Source organism: Brachycentrus maculatus, unplaced genomic scaffold (genome assembly GCF_059751285.1).
Source record: "Brachycentrus maculatus isolate JH-2025_06_01 unplaced genomic scaffold, ASM5975128v1 h1tg000367l, whole genome shotgun sequence".
Classification (NCBI taxonomy): domain Eukaryota; kingdom Metazoa; phylum Arthropoda; class Insecta; order Trichoptera; family Brachycentridae; genus Brachycentrus; species Brachycentrus maculatus.
The window spans coordinates 447230-462031 of record NW_028281116.1 but is presented as its reverse complement, the minus strand read 5'-3'; the positions used below and the strand labels follow the sequence as shown (position 1 = coordinate 462031).

The 14802-nt window shown below is 30.6% G+C and overlaps 1 protein-coding gene and 1 pseudogene across 3 annotated transcripts in view; both read left to right on the top strand.

Moving 5' to 3' along the window:
• Nucleotides 1–14802, top strand: part of Camta (Calmodulin-binding transcription activator) — a 328860-nt gene that overhangs the window by 7533 nt on the left and 306525 nt on the right. The window contains exon 2 of the mRNA XM_088269893.1: nt 8618–8709. The gene's annotated coding sequence lies outside the window, so the exon portion shown is untranslated. The remainder of the gene's footprint in view (nt 1–8617; nt 8710–14802) is intronic.
• LOC148303470 (UDP-xylose and UDP-N-acetylglucosamine transporter pseudogene) lies at nt 1543–5752 on the top strand (annotated as a pseudogene). Of its 2 annotated transcripts, none has more exons than XR_015838487.1 (2): nt 1543–1778; nt 3332–5752. The product of XR_015838487.1 is annotated as a UDP-xylose and UDP-N-acetylglucosamine transporter pseudogene, transcript variant X1 (transcript). The 2 variants fall into 2 exon arrangements; XR_015838488.1 differs by lacking the exon at nt 1543–1778 and adding an exon at nt 1981–3067.

Below are 14802 nucleotides of genomic sequence, written 5' to 3'. Positions count from 1 at the left end.
TGTTTATTTAATGTCGCGTCCACACCTCTCTAAAATGCACAAAGAAATATGCCAAGAATAACGAGCCAACGTTCGTTTCGCCAAGTTGGCAACTCCATTAGAGTTTCCAGTTGCCCTAGTAATCGCCGTAATGAACGATCAATCGATTATAATTAGTATTTTGGATAAAAAAAAATGGACAGTAAAATCGCATTTTTACAGAAGACCGATAAAAAGGTTCTGATTAAAAAAAGCACCATGTTTAAATGTTTTATATGATTAACACTATTTTGTTAATTGTTTTGATTTTACTGTCATTAATTTTTGTTAAAATCGTATTCGTTGAATCAATATCCTTTTCAATTCGATAAAATGAATGTAGATAATAACAATAGTTTTAGATAATTTCTATAGCGTCATTTTCGTAAAATATCCCATCGCTGTGATTTGTACGATATTTTTATTATTATTGGACAATACAATAATAAAAGTTTTAGTCGAAGGCTAACTTTCATTTGGATACAGCGTCAGAATGCCTGGTCAAATTTGTCGCATTTGGCACATCTGGGTCGCCTCCATTAGGGTCGCATAGCCATCGAACGCACTTTTGACACATTTGAAATTATAGTTACGAAGAAAGTAGATGTTACTAGCTTTTTTATTGTTATTTTTCTTTTTCCTTATTTTAAATTGAGGTTGATGCCATGGCTATGATAACAATAAACCGATTTTTTAAATAGAATTCTAACCCCCTAAATTTTCAAATCCAGTCTTTATTTTCTATTATAATATTTAAACAACACTAAAATATACAAAAGGAACTTGGTGTTTAAAAAAAACATCTCTACAGCTTATAAAATAAAACGAGAACCATATAGCTATTTCTATTATTCTTTTATTTGATCAGTGACCAAGTTTCATCGTTACCGACATTATCAGACTGGTGTGATTATGTTGCTTTATTTTATAAAATGTAGTTCTACCAAGAAATGTCAGCAAAAAGCTTAGATCTTTAAAATTACTTTAAAAAAATATTACACAATTCCATTATTTACATGGATAATCTAACTAACTAACTATCTAACCATCACGCTGCTTCACCGCAGGGGTAGGCAGAGATAAAAGAATGCCACACCAATCTGTCTTTGCACACAATCTTCCACATTTATACACCTTTTCATACATACACGCCGATTATGCCAACTCCTGACCTGACCACTTTCAAGCAGTCGAAACACGATGACATTGAAACATTAAAGATGCCAAACTTCCCTCGGCCTTTCTGGTTCTATAACCAACTACTTTCGCCTGATAAATTTAATAATACTAATGGATAATCTCTTCAGGAAAAATAAAGTATAGGATATGTAATTAATTAGCGGTGGGTAATTAGTGATATGAATGCCCTCATTACTATGCCATTATACTTTTTGAACGGTGCAATAGTGTATATTGTGTGAGGCATAATTTATTGATCGCTAGATGGCATTGCCTTTGTGTTTTATCAGCTGAAAAAACGTTTATCGCCGGCCACCTTTTCATTGGCTACGATATTGACAACTATCTCAATCCGTGATAACGCTTTACATTTTTATGAGTAGATAACGTTGATTATCGTTGTGTTTCCATCTGCTTTGCCCGGTTAAATAATACAGTTTTATAATGTATTCAAAAGTATAGGCAATTTTGTTATTCACCAGATAGTGAGACCAAAGAAAAAGGATTTACACATCAGTTGTTTTAAAAAATCGCAGTTTTCTTCCAATTTCAGATATTGTTGTTTTTATCCAATAATTATGGTAAAGATTTTTTTATTATTAATTGCCATCTATCTTGACCAAAGTGTGTTAAAGTATAGACAATTTTGTTATTCACCACATAGTGAGACTAAAGAAATAGGATTTACACCTCAGTTATTTGAAAAATCTTAGTTTTCTTACATTCTCAGATTTTTATTTTTTTATTCAATGAATATGGCAGAAATTTCTTTTATTAAACTTAAAATATCATTAAAATGTTAACGGTTGGTTTTGGCCATCAGTAAAACAATTTTATATACGGGAATGATGGTAACACTCGAACAAAAATGTCGTGTCCTTACATAAAATATGACTCGATCAAAAATGTCTTAGTATGTGACTTATTAAAAGTGATGTACGTATAAAAGTTAAAATGAATCCATTTTTAAGACTCCTGTATAAAATGTGTCTGCAAACATGTTAACGCACCCGTTTACGAACTAGATAAATTTAATTCCTGTTTTTAAATCGTTTATCCATGTGTCCTTCATGAACCTTTCGCGTAGCTGATTGACAAACTTTTTTATAGTTTCAATTTAGTATGATTTTTCCATGCGAAAAAGTCTATAGGTATATTGAAATAAATTAAAGTTAAAAGTTTTATTCGTGTTTTGATCAAGAATTTTCGACTTTTAATCAGAAATTTCATTATTAATTTAATCAGATTGCTAATGCGATTTTGTTTATGATCTATGGTAAATGAAAAAAAAACAAAAACAGATAATGAAGACAATGTATCTGCTATTAAAATAATTAAAATAAAGAACAGAGTTGATTCATTTTTTTTTTAATTTGAAACATCCAAGGCTGTTCTTATTTTTTTTAAATTAAAAAGGCTGATTTGAGTTTTTCATACAAATTGAGGTTATGTTGAGAAATAGAAATTACTCATCGGGAATATTATATATATGACTTTGAAAAAAAAAAGACTATGTTTTGAAAAAAAAAGATATCACAAAATCATGCGTAAACGAGTGCAGGAATTTAAATTTAAGCAATTCGATGTTTGATACTTGAGTAGGTATTCTTTTGTTTTCATATGAAGGTATTTTGACAGATGGTTTGTTACGAGTATTTATATGATTCCCAATATTCATTTTATGAAATGCTAAAGCATACTGTCCATATTATTTTAAGTTTTAAAAAATGTAACCTTATATGTTATTATAAAGTGATTGGATTTATTTACAATACGTTTATAAATCTACAAGTATATGTTCAGTGCTCAAGCGATAAACATATTTAATAATTCAAATCAAAGTTTTTTTTCGCAACTAGACCAGATTTAGGTTTAAAATTTTATTTTATTACCTCAGCACGTTATTTCAATTTGAAGACTCACGATTTTTCCTGCCCTTGTGAAAACGTCGATAAGAAATTTGCGCTTGCACTTATTTGCAACATAGTTATTAAATCACTTTATTATTGCTAAAATATCCGTCAGCTACACTTGTGATTCATAATAACGAATGAAAATAACGTTTTAATGTTGGCATTTTTCTTCTGTGTTACGATGAAAGACTAACCGTATTTTGTTTGTTTTCGTTATTCAGCTCGTAATTGTGAAGTCGGAATGAAGATGTGCGGATCATGAAAGTCATGGAAAAAACATACGCGGAGCATACGACACTAAAATTACATCATAGGTGCACAAAACAGGAATAACCGCAAATGATTTGGTGGAAAGAGAAGACACATTCAATGTTTTGCCTAATTTTCAAGATATGAAGCTGAAAAAGAAAAACAATTTATCGCTCTTCGAGTTGTGATTGTAATAATATACGTTGAATCATAAAAAAATCAGTGTTTTAATTTGTACATATGCGTATAAGTAAAATTTAAAAATGGAAATGAAAGCCGTGCTCGCTTCGCTAGGTGTGTTCATCTTCTGCTGCTCGAATGTTTATATCCTGGAAGTTCTGGTCAGAGAAGACCCTGGAATCGGAAATCTGGTTACATTTCTGCAGTTTGTTTTTATAAGCGTCCACGGGTTTATCTTTACCTCGAAGTGTGGTTCTGTGAAGAGACAGATTCCAATCAAGATGTACGTCACTCTCGTTCTGCTATTTTTCTTCAGTAGTGTCGCTAATAATTACGCGTTTAACTTTAACATTCCTATGCCTCTGCATATGATTTTTCGTTCCGGATCTCTTATGGCGAACATGGTGTTGGGTGTTATTATTTTAGATAAAAAGTACTCCCCTTTGAAGTATATATCTGTTATTTTGATAACTCTCGGGATAATAGTCTGCACTATCGAAACCGGGACGCTCGTTAGTGAAAAGGCTAATAACGTATCTTCTACGGTCGATACTGAAAGTAGCGCGACCGAAAATACCAAGGATCTCTTTTGGTGGTTTATCGGTGTCACTATTCTTACCGTCGCTCTGTTCGTGTCGGCTCGAATGGGTTTATTCCAAGAGACTTTGTACCAGAAATACGGTAAATTTCCTTGGGAAGCTCTGTATTATACCCATTTGATGCCTTTACCCCTGTTTGCGTTTATAATTCCAAACTTGTGGAACCACTGGGTTCTCAGTGGCCAGACTGAGCCGTTTATAGAAATCATCGGCATGACATGGACAAGATTTTATCTTTTGTTAAATACGGTAACGCAAAGTCTATGTGTTGGTTCTGTGTATGTTTTGACGACAGAATGTACGTCCTTAACAGTCACATTAACTGTGACTCTACGTAAATTCATATCTCTTATCTTTTCCATACTTTATTTTAAGAATCCGTTCACAATTCTCCATTGGATGGGGACATTGTGCATATTTATCGGAACCTTAATATTTACGGAACTTTTGCAAAAGATGATAGCGTGTCTTAATCCTTACGCGAGATACAATAGATTAGAAATGAAAGAAATAGATATCGAGCATGTTCAAGGAAAAAGATGATAAACTTAAAATGTTAATTCATATTCAGTATTTATGTATTTTTTTTTGTACTGTCGCTGCCAAAATTTGGACTTAAGTGAAATATTAATATGCTCGTTTTTGCCGTGGTAATATGGTAAAATTATTTACACATGTAAGATATCACTCAATCAAAAATATTTTGGAAATCGACCCAACCTTTTATTTATTTATACGAAGCTTGTATTTTTTTTTTTTAAATTGAATGAATCACAATTATATTTGTTCATTCCGACATGACTAGGAGTAAGTGCAATAGTGGATTCGACATATTTTGCGTATTATTTATTTTAATAGTTGATACAAAATACATTATAAGAAAAGAAGGAGAGCACAAAAAGGTTAATTTAATGAAAAATAATTATAAGAAACAGTAAAATATACTAAAAATATGTATAAATAACGAGTACAAAATATTTTGTTGTGTGAACTATTCTAATGACAACGATCTTTGGTACAAAATATCACATTTTTATTATATTTTATTATAATTTTATTTAATTTTTTAAGCAAAGTCAATGTATGTTTCAACTTGAATATATAATTTATAATTCACGGTCAAAAAATCCTTCTATTCCATAAAAAAGTACAAATGTTATGTAATGTTGGAACTAAAAAACGTGAAAATTTCTACCGTGGTATTATGATTGAGTACCGTGTTTCGAAAATGTAACAAACATTCACGTATACCTTTTTATGGCAGACTTAAACTTACACTTATATACAAAAAAATTAGGGAAAATATTTTTCTGTGATGAACGAGTACCTATACTGTTTTTTTCCTCTTTCTATGTTAGTGTTTTTAAAGTAATATGGATTTTTGTACAGTTAATAAATTTTCTGTTAACAAACCGCTTTTGTTAAAATTTCATCTTGTGGTATTGTTAACATTCAGAAATTAATTTTTATGCATATATGTGACTATTAAAAATTTGACGAAAAAAAATACAATTAACCTGTTACTAAACTGATGTATTATATATATTTTTATTTGAATATATTTCCGTTTTTATTTCTTTGTATTGTTATGTAAATAAAAGAGTTTATTTAATATTGTTGTTTTTTTTATTTTATTAATGTGTATTTGAAAACCAAATACTTTTTGAGATGAACACCTGTTGCAGATGATGTCGTGGGTAGCTACTGGCACCAGTATTAATACTGTACGTCAAATTACTATGTGCATGCCATTCGATTGCTGAAAGAGCTAGAGTAGACAGGAAATTTTGTGCATTTATTATATGCATATAATTTGGTGAGCACTTGCACAACAACAAAGCGTCGTTTGCAATGAGCTTGAAACATCGTTTGGAATAGGTCTAGAAGAATTAATGATGCTTTAAAAAATATTTGATAAAAAAAATATAAAATCGTTAGTATGTAGAAAGAAGCAAAAGATGCAGCTACCGCAGTATTCGGCATTTTTTTTAGCCAAAGAACCAAATATGCGCATTACAATGATTGATTTTTTCTTGAGATGGAAATCTGTTTACAATTCTAGTACACCTTTATTTTAATTAAATTCAATTACGGGTACTTTCAATAAAACTTGATTTCACGTGTAATAACGATTTTATTGATTGATAAAAAGTCTATTGAAAATAAGGTATCCATAAGAACGTGAATTCCTTGCATTTTCTTTTAATGTATATCAAGTCAGGCTTGTATGTCGTTATTTTTAGCAGGTTTCCAAGTTCTCGTCAGTAAGACCATTTTTCAGTTTGCTTTTAATAAGGTTCATGCTTCAAAAAGGTGGTTCGCATGAATACGTAGAGCCGAAGAGTCTGCCCGCGGATACTTATTTGTGTCGGAGACGCACATGAAAGTCAAAGAGCCGCAAGCGGCTTCGGAGCAACACATTGCCAACCCGTACATAGGCTGCCGGAAGAGTAGGTTAAAAAATTGTCCTATTTTTTATCGTTGTTTAGTTTGATTACTACTAGGGGTTACTGTTAAACACGATAAAATAAGACTTCTCAACATTGAAGAAACAACTTTTTGTTGGAAGGGATTATAGAAATCGACATTTTCAGGGCTCGCGACCTATAATTTTAAATAGTACCAGATTGGCAGTCAAAAGATAAAGAAACAATATAATCAAAGCAACAATTTTGATCGGAAGATTCGAAAGAGAGACGAATCGTATAAAATTGATTCCAAAATAGATGCCATTCAAGCTCAAACTTTTGCAATATCCAGTTAACACGGCTGTTGAAATAACGGCAAACAAAGCACAAGGTCAATCATTGCAAATTGCAAGTATGTGCATCGGATTTGGAGAATACGAGTTTTTCTCATGGACAATTATACTTTGAATGGTTGAATCAGCGTTGCATATCCAAGACATATCCATATGCAATGAATTTAATATTAAATGTATATGTATAAATACAATTTTTGTAATCCAAAACACAAGCATGTCTATAAACAGGCTTATTTTAATTAAATACAATAATCAATAACAAACATTCAATTGAGTTTATTTCATCGACAATATATCTCGAACCCAGCTAAAGCAAAGCAAAGGTTCAACACACGTACATACATAAATACATATATAAATGTTTGTGTATATATTTGTATTATTAATATTTTTTTGTTAAAGATAAGGGTCTTCTTTTCAATACTAGTGCTCGAAGATTTTTTAATAGAGATAAAACAGATATTTTTTTATATCAAGTAAATGTCAACACATATATAAAGAAAAGATCCCCTTTTCTAAAATTTATGTTTTACTTGGTAAATACCACTATTTCTTAAAATATATTTTGACGTGTTTCAATGCATTTTGCATCATTTTCAAACACCATATGTGAAGCTAAGTAATTTTTTATAGAGCTGGGTTTTTGGAGGTTGAAGACTAATGTTCTTATATGTATTTATTTGTGATTTTAATTGTTTATCAGTGAGAACATGGAAAGTACCATGGAGGGTGAATAATATAAAAAAATAATAGTCTAAAGAACACTGTCCTTATCGTGCATCGTTCACTTTGTGTAATACCACTTAAATTATACAACCTGTATTATACTGTGTATTACTCATAGTGAACGATGAATGATAAGGAGAGTGTAACATTATCATACCAAAAAGTAAACAATATTTTCTATGTACAAAATATATTTTTTTAAGATACTGTACTTCTGAGTCTAACAAATACACATTATTTACAACATTTTGAGTGTGTCCAAATACTTATTCACAAATCTGGATTATCTGCAAATATAATATTTATTTTTCATATTATTTTTTGACATCTCAATATAAATGAAGGAGAATATAGAAGTCTGGGCATTTACGGGCTTACGACCGTCAAGGCTAGTTTAAGTGATCACTTTGCACGCGTGTAATATTCACCAATTCTACCCATGATTGACAACTACATTACTCAAATTCTTGAAAGTTCTATATACACATATGATCCAATTTCGAAACATTGTAAAAGAATCACTAGAATTTTCACTAGAGATATCTATTGGTAAAATGAAGAAACTTTTTTATTGAACAGAAACTATTACATTTGATTCTTGTACAATGTATCGAAATTGGAACACATATATGTATATGGAACTTCCATGTTCTCTTTTATTTATGCTGAGATGCCAAAAAAAAATTATATATAATATTATATAAGGTTTTCTTACTTCTTCTTCCTGGCTACATGCCAGCTTATTGTCCTTGTAGACTGCTGGGGTCAGCTCTCCTCGTCCTCAGGTTATAGGGCCTTCTGTCCTGGATAACATCACCTAAGCCATGCTTTTGAATCATGTTATCTTTCTGCATCACCCATGAATTCTTTGGTATTCCTGTAGATAACTTTCCAGGAAGATCCATTTCTATTGCCTGGTAAACTAGGTTTTCTTACTACAAATGCAAATTAAAAAACATGCAATAAGTGTGATTATGTTCCTTTTCCAGATGGTGAACCAATCAAGTTGCCTGAAAATCTGGAGACCCTCCCCAAGGCCGAGAGTTTCCCCATACAAAGACACCGCTGGAATACTAACGAGGTAAATTCATATCAGAATAAAACAACTTATAACCTTATTTATTACAACTTTCAGGCTCCATAAATATTTCTTCTCTTATCGTATTTGACTTATTGATCGCGTGTTTTCGACTGACTTCTACTATAAAACATTCATTTTTCACTTGCCCATAAATTAGCGGGAGGTTTTATTTAGGCACATAAAGCAAAATATTAAATTATTAATTAGAATTAGTAGCGTTTCACAACGGCGTGCTGGTACCGACACTAATGTATGGAAGCGAAACCTGGAACTGGCAAAGGAATGCGCTCCCTTCAATGTGATCAGCCGTATGATCCTTCTTGTTAGCTTCTTTTTTTCTTAAATTATATTTAATGTAATCAGCCGTTTGAGCCTTAATATTAACTTATTTCTTTTCTTAAAAAATGTTTATTTTCAATGTGATCAGCCGATTGATCCTTCATATCAGCTTCTTTTTTTCTTAAAAATTGTTTGTCTTCAATGTGATCAGGTGATTTATCCTTCATACCAGCTTCTTTTTTTTATAAAAAATATTTATCTTCAACGTGACCAAGCAATAGATCCTTCACAATAGCTTCTTTTTTTTCTTAAAAATCATTTGTCTTCAATGTGATCAGCCGTTTGATAGTTGGTTTTAACTTTTTTTCTTAAAAAATATTTATTTTTAATGTGATCGGCCGTTTGATTAATTATCTTTCGTTTTTTGGGTTCTTTTTTGGCTCTTTCTTTGGTGTGTAAAGTTCCCGAACCGTGGCGGCCATTTCACGGTTCCTTGGGCGGCTGAAGGGCCGAGGCTGAGGGCGAGCTGATAGCCAATTAAACTTGGTTGTTTCGCGACTTAACGGGCCAGCACCCGCCCCCGCCCGCCGTGGAACAACTGCCAACCGACCACCTTCGCTTAATCACCGCCACTTGTCGTTAATTTATTTTACGTCCCCCGAGAAACTCGGCAAGATCGGTTCGACCTTTGAAAACTATCGGCGAGATTAAACGATCAACAAACTAATGATGTAATGAGCTTGTGAACAACGGTCACAATACTGCCATACAGCTGCTTATAAAGGCATATAAAAGTATTATTTTTTGACATCTCATCAAAGATGAAGAAGAATATGGAAGTCTGGGCATTTACGGGGCTAACAACCGTCATAGGCTGGTTTAAGTCACTTAAACCAGCCTATGACGGTCGTCAGCCCTGTAAATGCCCAGACTTCCATATTCTTCTTCATCTTTGATGAGATGTCAAAAAATAAAATGAAAATAACTCCTGTAATTGGAGAAAATCCAGATTTTGTGAACAAGTATTTGGACACACTCAAAATGTTGCATATAAAAGTATCTAAAAATCTCTATAATTAAGTATATTATTATATTTTTGAGATCTCATGAAAGATGAAGAAGAATTTGAAAGTCTTGGCTTACGACCCATCATTGTGATCAGTTTCTTTTTTTTCTTCTTCATTTTAACCCTCATCCGCACCCGGTGGAGCATAGGCCGCTGTATAAACGTAGTGTTATCTTGATTGTTAACTCAAGAACGAAAGGTGATCAGTCCTTCGCTTCGGTTACCAGTTAGGGGCAATATTGAATAAATATTAGAACAACATAATGATTTGAATAAAAAAATAAAAATACACGTGTGAGACCATACTTTTGAGTTTATTAATGTAAATACTTATACTTTTGAGAATTACAGATGTTCTTATCGACAGGTGAAAATACAAACTGTTTTTTTTTTTAAGTTTTGAAAGAAGAGCCTGAAGTCAGCTTGGGGACCCATATTCTCCACATATGGAGTGGACATGGATGGACCATAATTTGTATGTTACTACGATGAGAACGCAAATTTCTATTGATAAAAACTTAACTTTACTTTTAAATGAACTATCAACAATTTTTAACACAAAATATTGTTATTTTAAAATATATCAAAATATTATTTACACCTTATGATTTTTAAATTTATGAACGACAAAGTGAGCTTCAAAGCACGATTGTTGATATTTCATCGAAATCCAAAATTACAAACAGCTAGAAAATACCAAACTGTAATAACTGATACAGAAATAAACGTAACTTATAATACCGCCAGTGAGATCCTTTGACAAATGTGATTTATTCTTTTGAATGGAGACCCCATTTTAGGTACAACAATAAAACCTTACAAATTGGAAATTCAATTAATCAATTTCACTTTAATCACGACATCCGAAAAGCGAATAAATCAGCATGGCCATTTTATTCGTCCGACAATTCCTTTCTCTGGTTTTACTCCCTGGGTCTCTCTCTAATTTGTCTCGAATAAGATCATCCCTTTTGCAGTGGGTGAGAATGCCTCATCCCCTAACGACGGACCCCTCGCCACCCGTCGTTAGTGTGTAATCCGTTACCGGACAACGAAATCGTTATCCCACCCTTAGATTTTCCTTTTATCCTGTTTTTCCGGAGTTTCTCAATAGTTTTTACAAGATAAAATGATGTACAAGTTTTGGAAGAAATTTGTCGCCTCGATTTATTTCTTCACAAATCGTTAGCGGTTTACTGAATAAACCCATAAAAGTATTTATATACACCCACTCATATATTTCACCTTTGTTTTTCCGAGAAAAGGGTTTCAAGTGTATCTATTTAGTTTTGATGTCACGCTATTAATTACACGCTTTTACAAAAGTACCTAGAATTGTAAAGTTATATAAGGACCCTCAGTCCATTTAATCTTCACAGTAGTTTAAAACTGCCATAACAAGGCGAAACAATTGTCAAAATTTTATTTTGATGTGTTTTCATAGTATAAAAATATTTTAAGAGTCTCTAAAAATCGATGTTTGATTTTAATATTTAATATGTAAATTTATTACTCGCTTTGTCCGGTACGTTATTCACTGCAGTTTTAACTCATGACCACATTTTAAAAAATGTCTTTTAAATTTGAATATTTGTGTCCTTACAAGACAAAGTGAAATATTTCATACGTTTCTTAGCCTGAAACCTTCTGCAAAAAATCGCATCAAAGCTGCTTTACAATTTGCAGTCATTACAACATTCAAAATGTCATACCGAAATAATTATTTTGCATATCAATATATATTTATAAATGTATATATATATATATATATATATATATATATATATATATATATATATATATATATATATATATATATATATATATATATATATATATATATATATATATATATATATATATATATATATATATATATATATATATATATATATATATATATATATATATATATATATATATATATATATATATATATATATATATATATATATATATATATATATATATATATATATATATATATATATATATATATATATATATATATATATATATATATATATATATATATATATATATATATATATATATATATAATGATAAAAATATAGTTACATCGCCGTAGAATAAAATAATTTCATAATTATTCATATTTAATATTATTATAAGTTTTATTCTTTTGTGTTGACGTTAGTCAGCTAGCGGTTTATGTTTCCTTACAAAGAATCATAAAAGAAATCTCTTGCGATGGTTTTTTTCCCACTTTAACCTTAAAAAATAGTTCAGACACTTTTTCAAGCAATAATGCAAAAGTATATCATATCGAATCGATGGGTCAAAATCTCGATTATTTTTGGACGATATTTCGTTATTGTAATATCCAAATGAAAGTTTATTTAATACATTAAGGTGCTGTTGTAATTTTCAAAATTACCAAACTCAATTAGAATTTGCCAAGTTTGTGACACTCTGTTCTATTCAAAGAGAAGCTGTGTAGACTTGGCACGAACGGCTTCTGTTTAATTTAATCTCTTTCAGTTTTCAGTACCGCTTCCTTTCTTTTAACACTTTCATATTATTTTTCATTGCTCCCGTCGTGTTAATACTCTCTCCATTCCTCAAAGAAACTGATTCTCATTTATTAGAAAATAATACAAAAAATATCTCATTTTGTGAAGTGAGACTCTGCAATTTCTACATTCAGGTTCATTCAATAAATAATTCATCTAAGTAGGAAAGGACCAACTCACAGATATACAGATTGAACTTTTTTAAACCATTGTATAATATCAACTTAATTTTGATGAAAAAAAATCTTAATATTTGTCAAACCATCTCCGTTTCCTTCATTTAGTCGTTTCAACTGTCGCATCGTACGGAAATCCTTAAGATCTTTTCAAATATTAAATCATTGATGGGCGATCAAATCCAAAAACTGAATAATGTAAGATTAATCAGAAGTTGGTTTAAAATGTTTTTTCTTTATTATTATTTTTCAATTAAACACTTGTTTTAAACCACTTACTGAGTTTTATTTTATTATACACTTCTAGTTTCGAAAACGTACAGATGTTTTCATCAACAAGTGAAAACATCTGTAAGTTTTCGAAACTAGTAGTGTACAATAAAATAAAACTCATCAAGTGGTTTATTACAAGTGATTTATTTAAAAAAAAAACCAACATGTCATTCCACAAAGTTAATGTCGCATCAATAAATAATATAAGGTTTTTTTTGATCCGATTACTTTACGGTACTAAAATCGAATTTGGTTGCATATTGCGAATAGATGTTCCTGATTTATTTGATAATTTGAGATAAATAGTTCAGCTGGAAAAAAATTAAACCATAAAAACTTAACAAATATTATCCCAATCTGGTAACTAAAAAATAACGATAACTTGTAAGGTATAATAGAAAAGTTTGTTTGTAATATTTTTTTGGTTTTAAATGATTTATCTTCTAATCCTTCTAAACCGAATGGTGCATAGGCGACTGGATCGTATTGACGCAGTATTATCTTGATTGTTTATGGGATGAAGGCAAGGTAATTAGTCTTGTGCTTCTTGCTTGTACCAGTGAAGGGTGATTTTAAATAAAAATGTGCGCGATAATCACCCGTAAATATTTTAATCCCTCTGGAAAATGAACTTTGGACCTCCAACAAAGTAGCCAAACGTGCTAAGCACTACATTACGGAGGCGGCAAAAAATAAATAAATGATTTATGATTGGTCTTAATTTTCAATCGATCCTTAATGCTCGATCGTTGATCATACGCAGGCATGGCGATCAGGGGTCAATCTAGAAGAGGAATATATCATTTTAATGGGATATGGATGGCGTCAATAAAACATTTTGTTCTCTAGTGGTAACTTACTCGAATTTTTCAAATATCCTCAACTGTTTTCCTTTCATCGTGTCCAATCATTGAAACCTTAAGTAAAATTTTTATTTCTGCGATTATTTTTGTATTGAATCGATTTTCACGAATGTTGTCTTTCCATTAATATTCTCATAACAACAATTTTCATTTTGCCCTCCAGTGATAATTTCAATCATACATCAAGTATTTTCCTCATAATAACTCATCATTGGAATCTCAAGTTAAATACCTATTTCTGTAAGAATAAGAATAAAAAAAAACTCCAAATGAATTTTGTATTCTATTGGTTTTCACAAATGTTGTCTTTCCATTAATATTCTCATGAAAACAATTATCATTTTGCCTTCCAGTGGTAATTTCAATCATACATCAAGTATTTTCCTCATAACGACTAATCATTGGAATCTCAAGTAAAATATTTATTTCTGCAAGAGTAAGAATAAAAAATACACTTGATGACCTTTGTATTCCATTGGTTTTTACAAATGTTGTCTTTCCATTAATATTCTCATGAAAACAATTATCATTTTGCCCTCCATTGGTTATTTCAATCAAATATCAAGTAACACTCGCCTTATCATTCATCGTTAATACACAAATATCAATATTTGAAAATACAAAGTTCATATTTAATTATTTCTTCAAAAATAAACACTTGTAATAAACCACTTTATTAAGTGGTTTATAGCAAGTGATTGATTAAAAAAAATCAACATGTCATTCCACAAAGTTAATGCCGAATCAATAAATAATATATATAAAATTATTGATATTTCAATATTAATATACAAAATATAAGGTGTTTTCCTCAAAACGATCAAGTATTGGAATCTCAAGTAAAATACTTATTTGTGCAAGAATAAGAATAAAAAAACACTTGATGACTTTTGTATTCAATT